This window comes from Oryza glaberrima, chromosome 4 (assembly GCF_000147395.1).
Source record: "Oryza glaberrima chromosome 4, OglaRS2, whole genome shotgun sequence".
NCBI lineage: Eukaryota > Viridiplantae > Streptophyta > Magnoliopsida > Poales > Poaceae > Oryza > Oryza glaberrima.
Genome location: NC_068329.1, coordinates 14827195 through 14840753, shown reverse-complemented (window position 1 = coordinate 14840753; position 13559 = coordinate 14827195). Strand labels below are relative to the sequence as shown.

The following is a 13559-nucleotide window of genomic DNA, read 5'->3' as shown; positions in this document are numbered from 1 at the left end:
CAGAGTCCATCTACTCCCTCTGTCCCAGAAAGCCAGTCGTTTTAAGGTTGGTCGGACAAATTAACCGGAAGTAAAATTTACCATATTGCCCCTATTAAGTGGTTGCATTTGTCACTTCAGATTGTAAGAAAAAAATACAACAGGTAATTAAGTAATCACTACTAGTACTACTATCTATCGCATGGTACATGCATGTACTAGTAGCGGCACTGTTGTACAGGGAAAGAGTAACTATTACTAGCTAGAATCAAGTGGGTTACAATGATTCGATTGAATAGACTAAATGCTCAGTTCAGTGGGTAGATGCTAGAACGACAAATTTTATGGGACATTTCTCCGCCAGCAGAACGACTGGCTTTTCGGAACAGAGGTAGTAGAACACGAGAAAATATTTATTAAAAATAAAATACATCCCCAAATTGGATTTTGATATGACTTACAAAGTTTTCAAGTAGTATCTATTTATCATATTATTGAATTTAAATATTACTAAAAAATAATTGTTAGATGATAGCATGTCAAAATTATAGTGGTTAAATTTAAAAAAAAATCAAATAGAATCCCAGCGATGATTAAGAGAAGGGATGATGGGCAAGCTGTTAAGCAGCACAATCATGGTGTTTGGCAAGACTTTTGGAAAGTAAAAATTAAACCAAAATGATAATCACGTTCGATTTTTAAAATCTCGCTGATAATTAAGAGAGAAGGCAACGGATGGGTCATAGAGGAGTACAATGGCAAAGCTACGGATGGTTTGCCGGGATTTTTGAAAGTTAAAATGTACACAGATGATAATTATGTTCGATTTTAAAAATCCCAATGACAATAAAAAGAGTAGGCGATGGACGGCTTAGGGGAGTCGAGTGACGGCGTTTGACGGGACTTTTAAAAATTATAAAAATGAAATCCAACGAGACAATAAACTCTAGAATTTATAAGATCCAATTTTAAAAGTTGCAAGGAGGATGAATAGAAACCGTAGTAGATCGAGCAAATAAATAAAAGGGTAACAAATAAGTACGAGGTAGCGCCTAGTGTGACATTCAAAAACTATAAAATTAGAAACATGCAGATGATAAGGTTCGGTTTTTTTCAAAGTCCTAAGACAATTATATAGCTATTTAACTAATTTTAAGCAAAATCATATGTAAAAAAATAATTTTATATGGATGCTAGCCGTGCAATTGCACGGCTCACCTAGCTAGTTGTATGCAAATCAAGTTGCATTTTAGAAACCGTATCAATATAAAAGCGTCACTTGTTATTGAAGGGAGTGATTTTAAGCTTTTCTACTCCTATAAAAAAAAAGGAACCAGTAGTTACCTCATGATTAAACATGTGGGAATCCATCTCTCAAGCCGATCAGACAGATTGTCAGCGATTATTGTAGATAAATCATCCCTAGATGCACGCATAGCAAGTTAGCTACATGTCAACATAGCTAATTAACTAGTCTGATCGATCCCACGCCAAAAAGCTCTTCGCTGGAGGCTTTTAGGCCCTCCAATTTTGTGAGTTATGAGGTGCATGCTTAGCCACAGGACAAACTAAAGCTGACCTGCATTTTGTTTTATTTTTGTTCAGTTCAGTTCAGTTGTGCATGCATGCAAAGAGGGATCCTTTGATGGCCTGGTCAACTGTAAAATTGTTTATAAACATGGTTAATAATATAGAAATGACAGAGACAGATTCCATGAGTTGGTCTTAAAAAAAATCATTCTAAAGAAAATGGGATTTTGTTTTGGAGTGGAAAATATGGATATATGATAATATTATATAATACATTGAAAGAAACAAAACTGCAAGCCTAAAAAGGACAAAAATGGCTGAAATTCCATACAGCCTAGGGTCACACGTAAGGTTGGTAACATAGCTAAAAATAGAAAGAGAAAAAAAAACTAGAATGCCATACCTACACTGTCATCCCAAGATCCGGTTTTTCCTAGACTCCATGCTACACATTCCGCAACAGAAAACGAATCCCACGATCTGATTTTTCGCAGTCGCCATCATCAGCTCGCCACATGTGGCTCGCGCATGCTTAACAAACTCGTAACGGCATGATCTCGACAATTAGATCTCATAAGTTTGGGAGAATAAGGAAGGCATGAGGTGTGAGTTCTTATTTGGAGGAGGAGAAAGGTATGAGGTGTGAGGTGTGACTTTTTATTTGGAGGGGATTATCTCCATGAGATATCGGTGTTCATCTATCGACTATGTAGTAAGTATATCATAAATACAGTACCTTTCAGATCGATCTGGATATTCTCAGGATCTATTAATCCTGTTCATCTTTTTTTCGCCAATTTCAAGATGATAGGGTGGGTGGACATTGGAAAAATCTTGTCTGCGATAGCACCGCTCTATTTCGCCCTTGTATTGGGGTACTGCTCTTCCAAGCGGTGGTGGCGAATCTTCACGGCAGAAGATTCCGAAGCAATAAATAGAATGGTCGCTTGGTTTGCTCTTCCCTTTTTCACCTTTGAATTTACGCTCCACCTTGATCCCTACAATGTGAGGTACAGCCTTATAGCAGCTGATAGCATATCGAAGTTAATTATAGTCATCGCAATCGGCATTGGTGTTGGGTTAAGATTCCGGAAAGAGGGATTATGCACCATTGTCATCGACTGATGTATAAGCGGCTTTTCTCTTGCGTCACTCACCAATTCTCTGGTTGTGGGCGTGCCCATGGCGAGGGCCATGTATGGCAACTGGGCAGGGCAAGTCGTGGTACAACTATCAATCTTCCAGGCAATAGTGTGGCTCACCTCACTCATGGTGGTCCTAGAAGTAAGGAAAGCTTTCGTCTCCGACGCTCATGACGACTTTAACAGACATGAAGAAGGGTCCTACATAGATGATGATACGGTCGTCGGTGGCTCGGGTACCAACGAAGATATGCAAAGCCTCGAAGAGGGGGTTTCAGATGCCACGAACCAAGATCTCAGGGGGGAGGAGGTAGTGACAGTGGCAGGGGTGAATGGTGCCAGGTTACCGCTCTTCAAGTCGGTGGCACGCAAGTTAGCCTGTAATCCCAATCTACACGCCAGTGTAATCGGCATCTCCTGGGCTTGCATCTCTAATAGGTAAACGAGTAATAAGTATCCCCGTATGTACATGCTCATAAATATAATTAATTTATATGTTCTAATATATACATCTGTGCCTAATATTATTGCAGGTCGCACCTCACTTTGCCACCAGCTTTGGAGGGGTCAGTGCAAATAATGTCAAGATTAGGGCTGGGGCTGGCTATGTTCAGTATGGGTAGGTTTGCACACATGCACTTCTAAACATATAGCAGTATATCATTTAGTCTATATGTATGTAAGGGCTATAATATATCTCTGTCCACAGTATGTCAAGAAAAAAAATGCACCTTGACTTAGGTCTGCCTCCGGCCTAAATTAAATCAACCTAAGTTAAATGGAGTCTCTATCGTTCTGCTGCAAGAGTGGAATATGAGACTTCATACACCTTAAAGTTCATAGAACGAAAAGAATTTTTTTGGAGGTCCTCATTACGACTAGCATTTAGTGGGCTGGGTTTACATTAAAAGTACTAAACTAGCTTATTCTTTTCTTTCATTTTTCCTAAGGATTATTCATGGGCCAGCAAGAAAGGATTATGCAGTGTGGACCAAGACTTGCACTTCTGGGCCTTTGTCTGAAGTTCATAATCGGGCCCGCTGCCATGGCCATAGGATCCGCCGCCGTTGGCATCCGTGACGATGCCCTCCGAGTAGCCATCATACAGGTACACACAATTAACTACTGGAGTACTAGTTTATCTCAGAAGCACTCCGGACCTCTTATTATGTTTGATAGTTGAATAAAATGGTTCAATTCACCCATCAAGCATAATAAGACATCCGACGCTTCGAGAGAAGGATATTAGAGATATTGCTGGTCCTTTAGCCTGTCAGTCAACTTCAGCCTGAGATGTGCCCGTCAAACCACACGAAGGTAGCGACCAGATGTGTTACACATTCAGGAGACTTGATAAATGGCTAAAGATATACGACTTGTCAAATATCTTTAACTCATAGTCATGTTTAATATTTTCCTAACATAAGGAACACACTAAACATTTTCATCCAAGCACTTGATATCCAAATATAGAGGGTTCTGGGACTTAGATAAATTCTCACAACTTAGGCTGTGTTTAGTTCCAAGCCAAAATTGGAAGTTTGAAGAAAAAAGTTGAAAGTTTATGTGTGTAGGAAAGTTCAATGTGACAGAAAAGTTGGAAGTTTAAAGAAAAAAAGTTGGAATCTAAACAAGGGCTTAGTACTAAGATACTCATGGCCGACCGGCCAAATATTTAAGTTTGCGGAAGCATTTTCTACCTAAAAGATCTTTTATGCAACTGACTAGGGTAGACCTTAGCAAGAACCATCCTGGAAGAACGAATCATCAGCAAAGAAGTCATCCTCCTCCGGAGTGACTTCACCTGCAACCATCTCTAAATAACAACAATACAACAACAAATGCAAGAGTCAGTACATTACAAAAATAATGTACTAGCAAGCACAAGGCAATCCTAACACACTACATGCATGGCATATATCCAAGGAAGGCATATATGGTTCTTTTTAGCATAAGGCAAGTTTTATTTGCATAAAACGCTTTCAAATCAGATTTGCTTTCAAATATTTTTTTTCAGCAAGCTAGTACTTAGTATATGGGCATCAAAGTAGGCATTATTCATGTATAAATATGCACCTCATTGCCATCCATGGCAGCAATGTGATCATTCCTAAATCTCAACATAATTTGAAGATAAATTTCAGCATTTAAAAGAGTAAACCAAGTCTATACTCGATACATATTCACATGCCGCTCATAACCGCAAGCACGGCTAATCGATTAGTTTTTATTCTGCAGAGTTCGTACACTTTACCCACACGATGCAAAATAATAATCATGTAAAGCATGGCATGTGATACATAAGTACCCGATTTATTAATCGCAACAAAGCCGTTCCAAAATTCATGATTTAACCTTACACCAGCATGATACGTGTTCCTCCATCCTAGGCATACTAGGAATATGACCTAGAACTGTTAAGTGGTGGACCCACGCCTTAAACTTAACGCCGTGGTGGCGAACATCGAACGGACTCCACCACGTGGCACAATACCGTTGTATTGGACAGACTTAGTCACCTAAACTACCTCGGCGGTAAATAGGAAGTTCCTTTGAATTATCAACTAATTCATACTCACCGGCCTACCAGGATGTAAGTCTAGACCATAAATAATTTACTAAGCTAGGTCCGCCCCATAAATAGAACATGTGGTCGTAATGTATTCATAATGAACTGACATTGAGTGAAGTCCTTAGGTTAGTTTGGGCGCACTCTCCCCCTATCGGTATACAGCTAGTCACCATATGTATACCACTTGAGGCCCAAACTTAAAACTCAAGTTTTCCATCATTTTATTTGTCAAATACTTCATTTATTCATTTCTGTCCAGAACCTTGATAAAATCATTTTTCATGTTAATGTGAGTCCAAATGATAAGCAAAACTATTCTATGCATGGGTAAGCATTATAGTAACCTAGTGACAACATAATTCATATATAAAGAGGTATAGTTATATTGTTCTTAAGGTTAGGATGAGGGATATGGATATATGTGGGGTTATGGTGATAATGCAAGTAATGGGTGTTTGTCTAACAAGTTTTACAAAATTTTAATGTATTAGTGTACAATTGACATGCAAGATTTCGTAAACATTTTCAATAACCTCCAAAACATAGAATCAACTTGATTCAAAGAGAGAGAGGGGTGTATTGCCTTGCTCTTTCTCTCCCTGGTGAGCAATGTAATAAGTTTCCTCGTGGATCGGCTGCGAATCGTGTAAACATACATGTGCAAAACTGAAATCACAAATATGTATAAAAATTCAATATGCTCTAAAATGGGCGCTATTTATGGGGTAGGTGTGTTATGTGTTAAATTGATTTTTAGTGAAATAATTTTCATTTTATTGATTCCCATTTAAAAGTTATGAATTTTTAAAGTGGTAACATGTTAAATTTAGACCTAAGTGTATTTTCGAATTTTTGAGACATAACATTTATGTTTCTGTAAAGTTAAACATTTTCATATTGCATAGAATAAAAGTATGATCCTAACAAAATTTAGTTTGAAATTTTTGGAGCTATAACGAATATACCATGAATTTTTGAAGATGCACTATTTTTCTGTTGACAGGAAACCCAGTTATGCATTTTCCTCATTTTCTAAAATCATTTTCCCTCACGGGTCTACTAGTCAGTGATTGGTCTTTTGCGCAAAGACCCTTCGGCTTTCGGGATATAGATCCCGCAGCCCTTAAGCACGTGTTTTAGGACTTTATTCAAAAGGATGTTTGAGGTTTAGCTTATTTACAAATTAGTAATGGTCTACTGCTTATAGTGCTAATACACCCCTGGGAGTTTTAATTGTTTGCAAATCCATCCCCTGTTCTTGACAGAACAGGGCGACAGCCCAGCCGCGAGGTTCGCGGCGTCGCCGCCGGCGAACGGCGAGGTTTCAACCGGCACTTCAAAAAGGAAAAATGAAGAGAAAGACCAGGCGAAGCTATAGGTGGCTTTCTTGCAAGATTTGGTGGTCTACAGCGATGGCAATGGTGATGGAAGCGGCGGCAAGGCTCGGCATGCACATGCATGTTGAGCTAGGGACTTGATCTATTCGTGCATGCGTGTGAAAGTGAACCTAGGGTGCTCACCAAGCTGCTAACACGGCTCGATGGGTCTTGGCCTTGGTGGAAAGGTTCAGCGGCGGCGCTGCTGCTTCGGTCGGCGTCGATGCTCCTCCGGGTTTGATTTGCTCATAGGGGATGCATGCATCGGTTAAGGACGGCACGAGATAGCTATAGGCGAGAAGAATCGCGCCGAAGCTCACCAGAGAGTGAGGAAGAGAGAAATGGTGACGACAGCCAGAGATGTGGAGGAAGAAGAGGATCTCCCTCCGTGGTGGAGAGAATTTAACTATTTGCCACTTTTAGGTTTGCCAATTATCCAAATATCCCTATTAGATTTGTTCTTTTTTTTTTTTTGCCCCTCGAACGTGGTGGCTTCTTAACTATTTGCCACTTTTGCCATGTGGCATATCAACGTGGCAACATAATGTAAAAATCAACGTGGGACCCACTTGACAGTTTCACAAATCTTCCTTCCTCTCCCCCTCCGGCAAAAATCGACGCGGCGCTGAACCCTCTCAGCGGCAGCGGAGCGCCGGCTCACGGCGGCGGAGGAAGGGGAACAGAGATGGCGTAGGTCACCATCGACCGTCTCGGTCTCCTCCTCCGCCGCCGCCGCCACCGAGAGGGTTTGCCAAGGAGACGGCAACCGGAGATGGCGTAGGTCACCATCAACCGGGGGATTCGCCAAGGAAGAACACGGCGAGCTCAGCTCCCCCGGTGATGGAGTCGGCAGCGGCGTAGATCTGGTGAATGAATATCGGAAGCGGTCGCCAACATCGCCAAGGACGTGGTCATCGATGCTCGGTCCAGCCTCGCCGTGCGGCTGTACCTGCCCGGTGGCGTCCCACGGGGTGAGAAGCTCCCTGTCGTCATGTGCTTCCATGGCGGTGGCTTCATCTACTCGGCCCTTTCTAGCGTGCATTCCAGGCTCCTCAACGCCATCGTGGGTCGTGGCCGCCGCTGTCATCGTCACGGTGTCCGTCAACTACTGCCTCGCGCGGTCGCACCAGCACATCGCTCCCCGCTGCCTACGACGACAATTGGGCGGCGCTCGGCTGGACGGTGGCGAGCTGCTTGACGTCCGGCGGCCCGGAGCCGTGGCTGGTGAAGCACAGCAATACCACGAGCATCTTCGTCGCTGGCGACAGCGCCGGTGCAAACATTGCGCCGGAGTAGCGCCAGGACTAGCTGGACCGGAGGGAGAGAGAGAGGAAGGGGAGAGGTGTAAGACTGACGAGTGGGTCCCACATCGATATTTACACTAGGTTGCCATGTTGGTATGTCACGTGGGAAAAAGTGGCAAATAGTTAAATTCCCCCGTGGTTCACCTCGCATCGATTCCTTCGGGATTCTTAGTCGTCGTGGAGTGGTGAAGATGATGGCGAGGCGACACGGCCAGCCATGGACTGTTCCCGACGTTCGGCTGCACCAAATCGGCGGTTCTTGGAAGGGTTAGAGATGGCATTGTGAGGCGGTTCTTGGAAGGGTTAGAGATGGCATTGTGAGGAGTTCACAGAACGTGGATTGGGAAGAGATGGAGCTCACCGGTTACCAAATGCGACGAAGGTTTCTCTTGCTAGCGCCAAGATTGATGCCTCCGTTTCTGGCGAACCTGAGGTGGAATGCCTTGGTTCCTCCGCGAAACGAGACGAGGGCGAGAGAGAGAAGAATGCTGCCGGCTGGTCGGGCTTTATTTGGTCGCCGGCGGAGGAAGGGAGGAGGAGCGGCTCAGCGCCGCTGCGGACATGTGTGCTCGCGTGTGGCGCACAGGTTCTGAGCCATGGGCCCTGGAAGATGGCGATGTGTGGCTGACAAGGGGGTCCCACATAATCCCTGGCCCACTTGGCAGTGAAACATGGGAGAGAGGAAGAAGAATAGCTAAATTAGTCTAAGTCTGAAACTATGGCGAAAGTCCATCTTTGGCCTTGATTTAAAATAGGTTCCAAGCAGAATTTGAGCTAGAGATCAATGGAAAAGTTGTAAAGGAATGTTTGTTCTACAATCTGAGTCAAGTCTCACAGCCTAAAAGTCCTTGGTCCAATTTTGGCAAAGTGTCAAATTATGCTCCAGAGAAACTGCAATTTCCTGGTCTTAGGGTGTTTAGAGAATTATTTGGTTTGTGAAATGGCTTGATAAATTAAATTAAACTCATAACAAGGTTCTAGGGTCAATAAGTGATTCACATAAATTTTTCCCATATTTTTGAGTTGATAAAAGTATCCTCATAAATTCAAGGTTTCAAATGAGTATGCATATGTTCCTAGTATGCTTATGTACAAAAACTCAAAATGCATCTTGAATGATTCTAAGCAAAAGTATTATTTATTTTACTTCATCCACCATTTCCAAGTTTTCCATACATCCAAACTTGTGGAATGTGACAGTTTATGAGTGAAATTTGCAAGTGTTCTGAAGTCTAAAAACTAAATGAGTGTAATCAATTCATTCATTGATCTTTTTTATTATAATCAGCTATTTTTTTGTCACTGTTTTCTTTTTGAAAACAAGATATATTGTGATCAATTGTTTAACTTTTTCTTCATATTTTTTAATTTTTCTCATGAAATGAGTGCAGGCTGCAATACCTCAGTCTATTTCATCCTTCATATTTGCCAAGGAATATGGATTGCATGCAGACGTCCTGAGTACAGCGTAAGTTTCTACTATTAGACTTAATTATCAGAGTTAATTATATATGACCATATTAATAATATGTGTTAAAACTATTATCTTTTATCGTTGTTTTTGTTGTTAAAGGGTGGTTTTGGGCATGATAATGTCCCTACCATTCATGGTGGGACTATATATACTTTTGGAGGAAATATGATTATATATCTGGTTGACAAGGACATATACTTTTGGAGGAAATATGATTATATATCTGGTTGACAAGGTCATATACTTTTGGAGGAAATATGATTATATATCTACTAGACAAGGACATATGCATCGGTATCATCTAGGAGCAGACAAGGATTATCACCATGGATAATGTAATCTATATTATACTCATTGAATAGTTTGTTCATGAAATCTTCAGTTATGATATAAGGTGCATCTTGAATGATATCGTGCACCCATTTTATAGCACGGACAATTATCAACCTACGTACCAGAAAAGAAAACATTAAAAAATCATTCTAAATAAAATGAGATTTTTTTTGTGTGGAAAATATGGGAAAGAAAAAAAACTGCAAGCCTAAAAGAACAAAAATGACTGAACTTCCATTCTGCCTGGGGGGTCACACGTAAGGTTGGTAACACAGCTAAAAATAAAAAGAGAAAAAAAAACTAGAATGTGATACCTAAGAGCATCATCAACAGCATCTTGATATAATTCCCTGTGTGGTATTCCGGGGATTTTGATCAAAAATTGCTTGCTGCTAGTAGGTGCTTTGTTGCCTGCTGGAATTGCTGGTGTACATGAAGAAAACTGGGGGTGCACGTGTACCAGTCAGGTTGATCTGCTGGCATGGTACTGTGTGGAGAGGGGTGACGAAGGGGCACGCGCGCGAGCGTGATCTCGTGAGAGCGACGAGTGGAAACTGATTTCTGTTGGAAGTTTTCTAAGGGCTCAGTCTTTTTGTTTTTAGAAAATCAATTATAGCTAATCTGTTGCAGGAATAAAAATTTTAACACCTCAAATCTTGTTTATAATTACCATAACTGAAATGTTGGGGATAGAATTTTAGGATGCTTTTGATGATGCCCTAAGCTGCCATCCCAAATACAGTTTTTCCTAAACTGCACGCTACATTCTGCAACAGAAACATGATTTGGTTTGATTTGGTTTTCGCGGTCGCTTCCGCGGTCGCCATCATCAGCTTGTTGCATGTGGCTTGCGCATGCTTAATAAATTCGTAATGGCATGATCTCAACAATTAGATCCTTAAATTGGGGTGATTAGGAAGAAAGCGAATCCCACAATTTGGTTAGATCCTTAAGTTTGGGTGATTAGGAAGAAAACGAATCCCACAATTTGGTTTTTCGCGGTCGCCATCATCAGCTCACCGCATTTGGCTCGCGCATGCTTAACAAACTCGTAACGGCATGATCTCCACAATATCTCCATGAGATACCTATCTTCACTATATATATGATATCGAGTCGTCATGAGATATCAGTGTTCAGTCGTCGACCTAAACATTCTCAGGAAGTATTAGTGTTGTTCATCTTTTTTTTTCACCAATTTCAAGATGATAGGGTGGGTGGACATTGGAAAAATATTGTCCGCGATAACACCGTTTTATTTCGCCCTTGCATTAGGGTACTGCTCTTCTAGGCGATGGTGGCAAATCTTCACGGCAGAAGATTCCAAAGCAATAAATAGAATGGTCGTTTGGTTTGCTTTTCCATTTTTCACCTTTGAATTTACCCTCCACCTTGATCCCTACAATGTGAGGTACAGCCTTCTAGCGGCTGATAGCATAGCAAAGTTAATTATAATTGCCGCAATCAGCATTGGAGTTATGTTGAAATTCTGGGAAGAGGGATTATGCGCCGCTGTCGCCGACTGGTGTATAAGCGGCTTTACTCTTGCGTCACTCACAAATTCTTTGGTTGTGGGCGTGCCCATGGCGAGGGCCATGTATGGCAACTAGGCAGGGCAAATTGTGGTTCAACTATCAATCTTCCAGGCAATAGTGTGGCTCACCTCACTCGTGGTGGTCCTGGAAGTAAGGAAAGCTTTCGTCTCCAACGCTCATGACGAGTCTAACAGTCATGAAGAAGGATCCTTCATAGATGATGATACGGTCGTCAGTAGCTCGGGTACCAGCAAAGATATGCAAAGCCTCGAAGAGGGGGTTTCAGATGCAACGAACCAAGATGTCAGGGGGGAAGAGGGGGTTTCAGATGCAACGAACCAAGATCTCAGGGGGGAGGAGGCAGTGTCAGTGGCAGTGGTGAATGGTGCCAGGGTACCGCTATTCAAGTCGGTGGCACGTAAGTTAGCCTGTAATCCTAATCTATATGCCAGTGTAATCGGCATCTCCTGGGCTTGCATCTCCAATAGGTAAATGAGTAATAAGTATCCCCGTAAGTACATGCTCATTAATATAAGGATTATTCTTTTCTTTTCTTGCATCTCCAGCTTATTCTTTTCTTTCATTTTTCCTAAGGATTATTCATGGGCCAGCAAGAAAGGATTATGGAGTGTGGACCAAGACTTGCACTTCTGGGCCTTTTTCTAAAGTTCATAATCGGGCCCACTGCCATGGCCATAGGATCCGCCGCCGTTGGCATCCGTGGTGATGTCCTCCGAGTAGCCATCATACAAGTACACACAATTAACTACTACTAGTTTACGAGTGAAATTTGCAAGTGTTATGAAGTTTAAAAACTAAATGAGTGTAATTAATTAATTCATTGATCTTTTTAATTATAATCAGTTATTTTTTGTCACTGTTTTCTTTTTGAAAACAAGATATATTGTGATCAATTGTTTAACTTTTTCTTCATATTTTTTATTTTTCTCATGAAATGAGTGCAGGCTGCAATACCTCAGTCTATTTCATCCTTCATATTTGCCAAGGAATATGGATTGCATGCAGACGTCCTGAGTACAGCGTAAGTTTCTACTATTAGACTTAATTATCAGAGTTAATTATATATGACCATATTAATAATATGTCTTAAAACTGTTATCTTTTGTCATTGTTGTTGTTAAAGGGTGGTTTTCGGCATGATAATGTCCGTACCATTTATGATCGGACCATATATACTTTTGGAGGAAATATGATTATATATTAGTTAACAAGGGCATATGCATCAGTACCATCTGGGAGCAGACAAGGATCATCACCATGATGAAATTTTCAGTTATGAGCAGACAAGGATCATCACCATGATGAAATTTTTAGTTATGGCATAAGATGATCGGACTATATATATACTTTTGGAGGAAATATGACTATATATATTAGTTAACAAGGGCATATGCATCGGTACCATCTGGGAGCAGACAAGGATCATCACCATGATGAAATTTTCAGTTATGAGCAGACAAGGATCGTGATGAAATTTTCAGTTATGAGCAGACAAGGATCATCACCATGATGAAATTTTCAGTTATGGCATAAGGTGTATCTGGAATGACATTTTCAGTTATGGCATAAGGTGTATCTGGAATGACATCGTGCACCTATTTTTTTACAGCACGGGCCATTATTACTTGTAACACAATGTTAAGGTGTACTTGTAACACAATGTTAAGGTGTATCTGCAATGACATCGTGCACCCATTTTTTTAGGTGTATCTGGAATGACATCGTGCACCCATTTTTTTATCGTGCACCCATTTTTTTATAGCACGGGCCATTATTACTTGTAACATAATGTTTTTTTTAGGTGTATCTGGAATGACATCGTGCACCTATAACACAATGTGCACCCATTTTTTTAGGTGTATCTGGAATGACATCGTGCACCCATTTTTTTATAGCACGGGCCATTATTACTTGTAACATAATGTTTTTTTTAGGTGTATCTGGAATGACATCGTGCACCTATAACACAATGTGCACCCATTTTTTTAGGTGTATCTAGAATGACATCGTGCACCCATTTTTTTATAGCACGGGCCATTATTACTTGTAACACAATGTTTTTTTTAGATGTATCTGGAATGACATCGTGCACCTATAACACAATGTTATCCATTTTTGACATCGTGCATCCATTTTTTTATAGCACGGGCCATTATTACTTGTAACACAATGTTTTTTTAAGATGTATCTGGAATGACATCGTGCACCTATAACACAATGTTATCCATTTTTTTACAGCACTATCCATTTTTTTACAGCACGGGCCATTATTACTTGTAACACAATGTTTTTT

The 13559-nt window shown here is 41.0% G+C and overlaps 2 pseudogenes; both read left to right on the top strand.

Annotated features, from left to right (window-relative positions):
- Positions 1-2298: 2298 nt before the first annotated feature.
- On the top strand, positions 2299-9546 carry LOC127770795 (probable auxin efflux carrier component 5a; annotated as a pseudogene).
- Positions 9547-10815: 1269 nt separating this feature from the next.
- On the top strand, positions 10816-12643 carry LOC127772233 (probable auxin efflux carrier component 5a; annotated as a pseudogene).
- Positions 12644-13559: the final 916 nt, after the last annotated feature.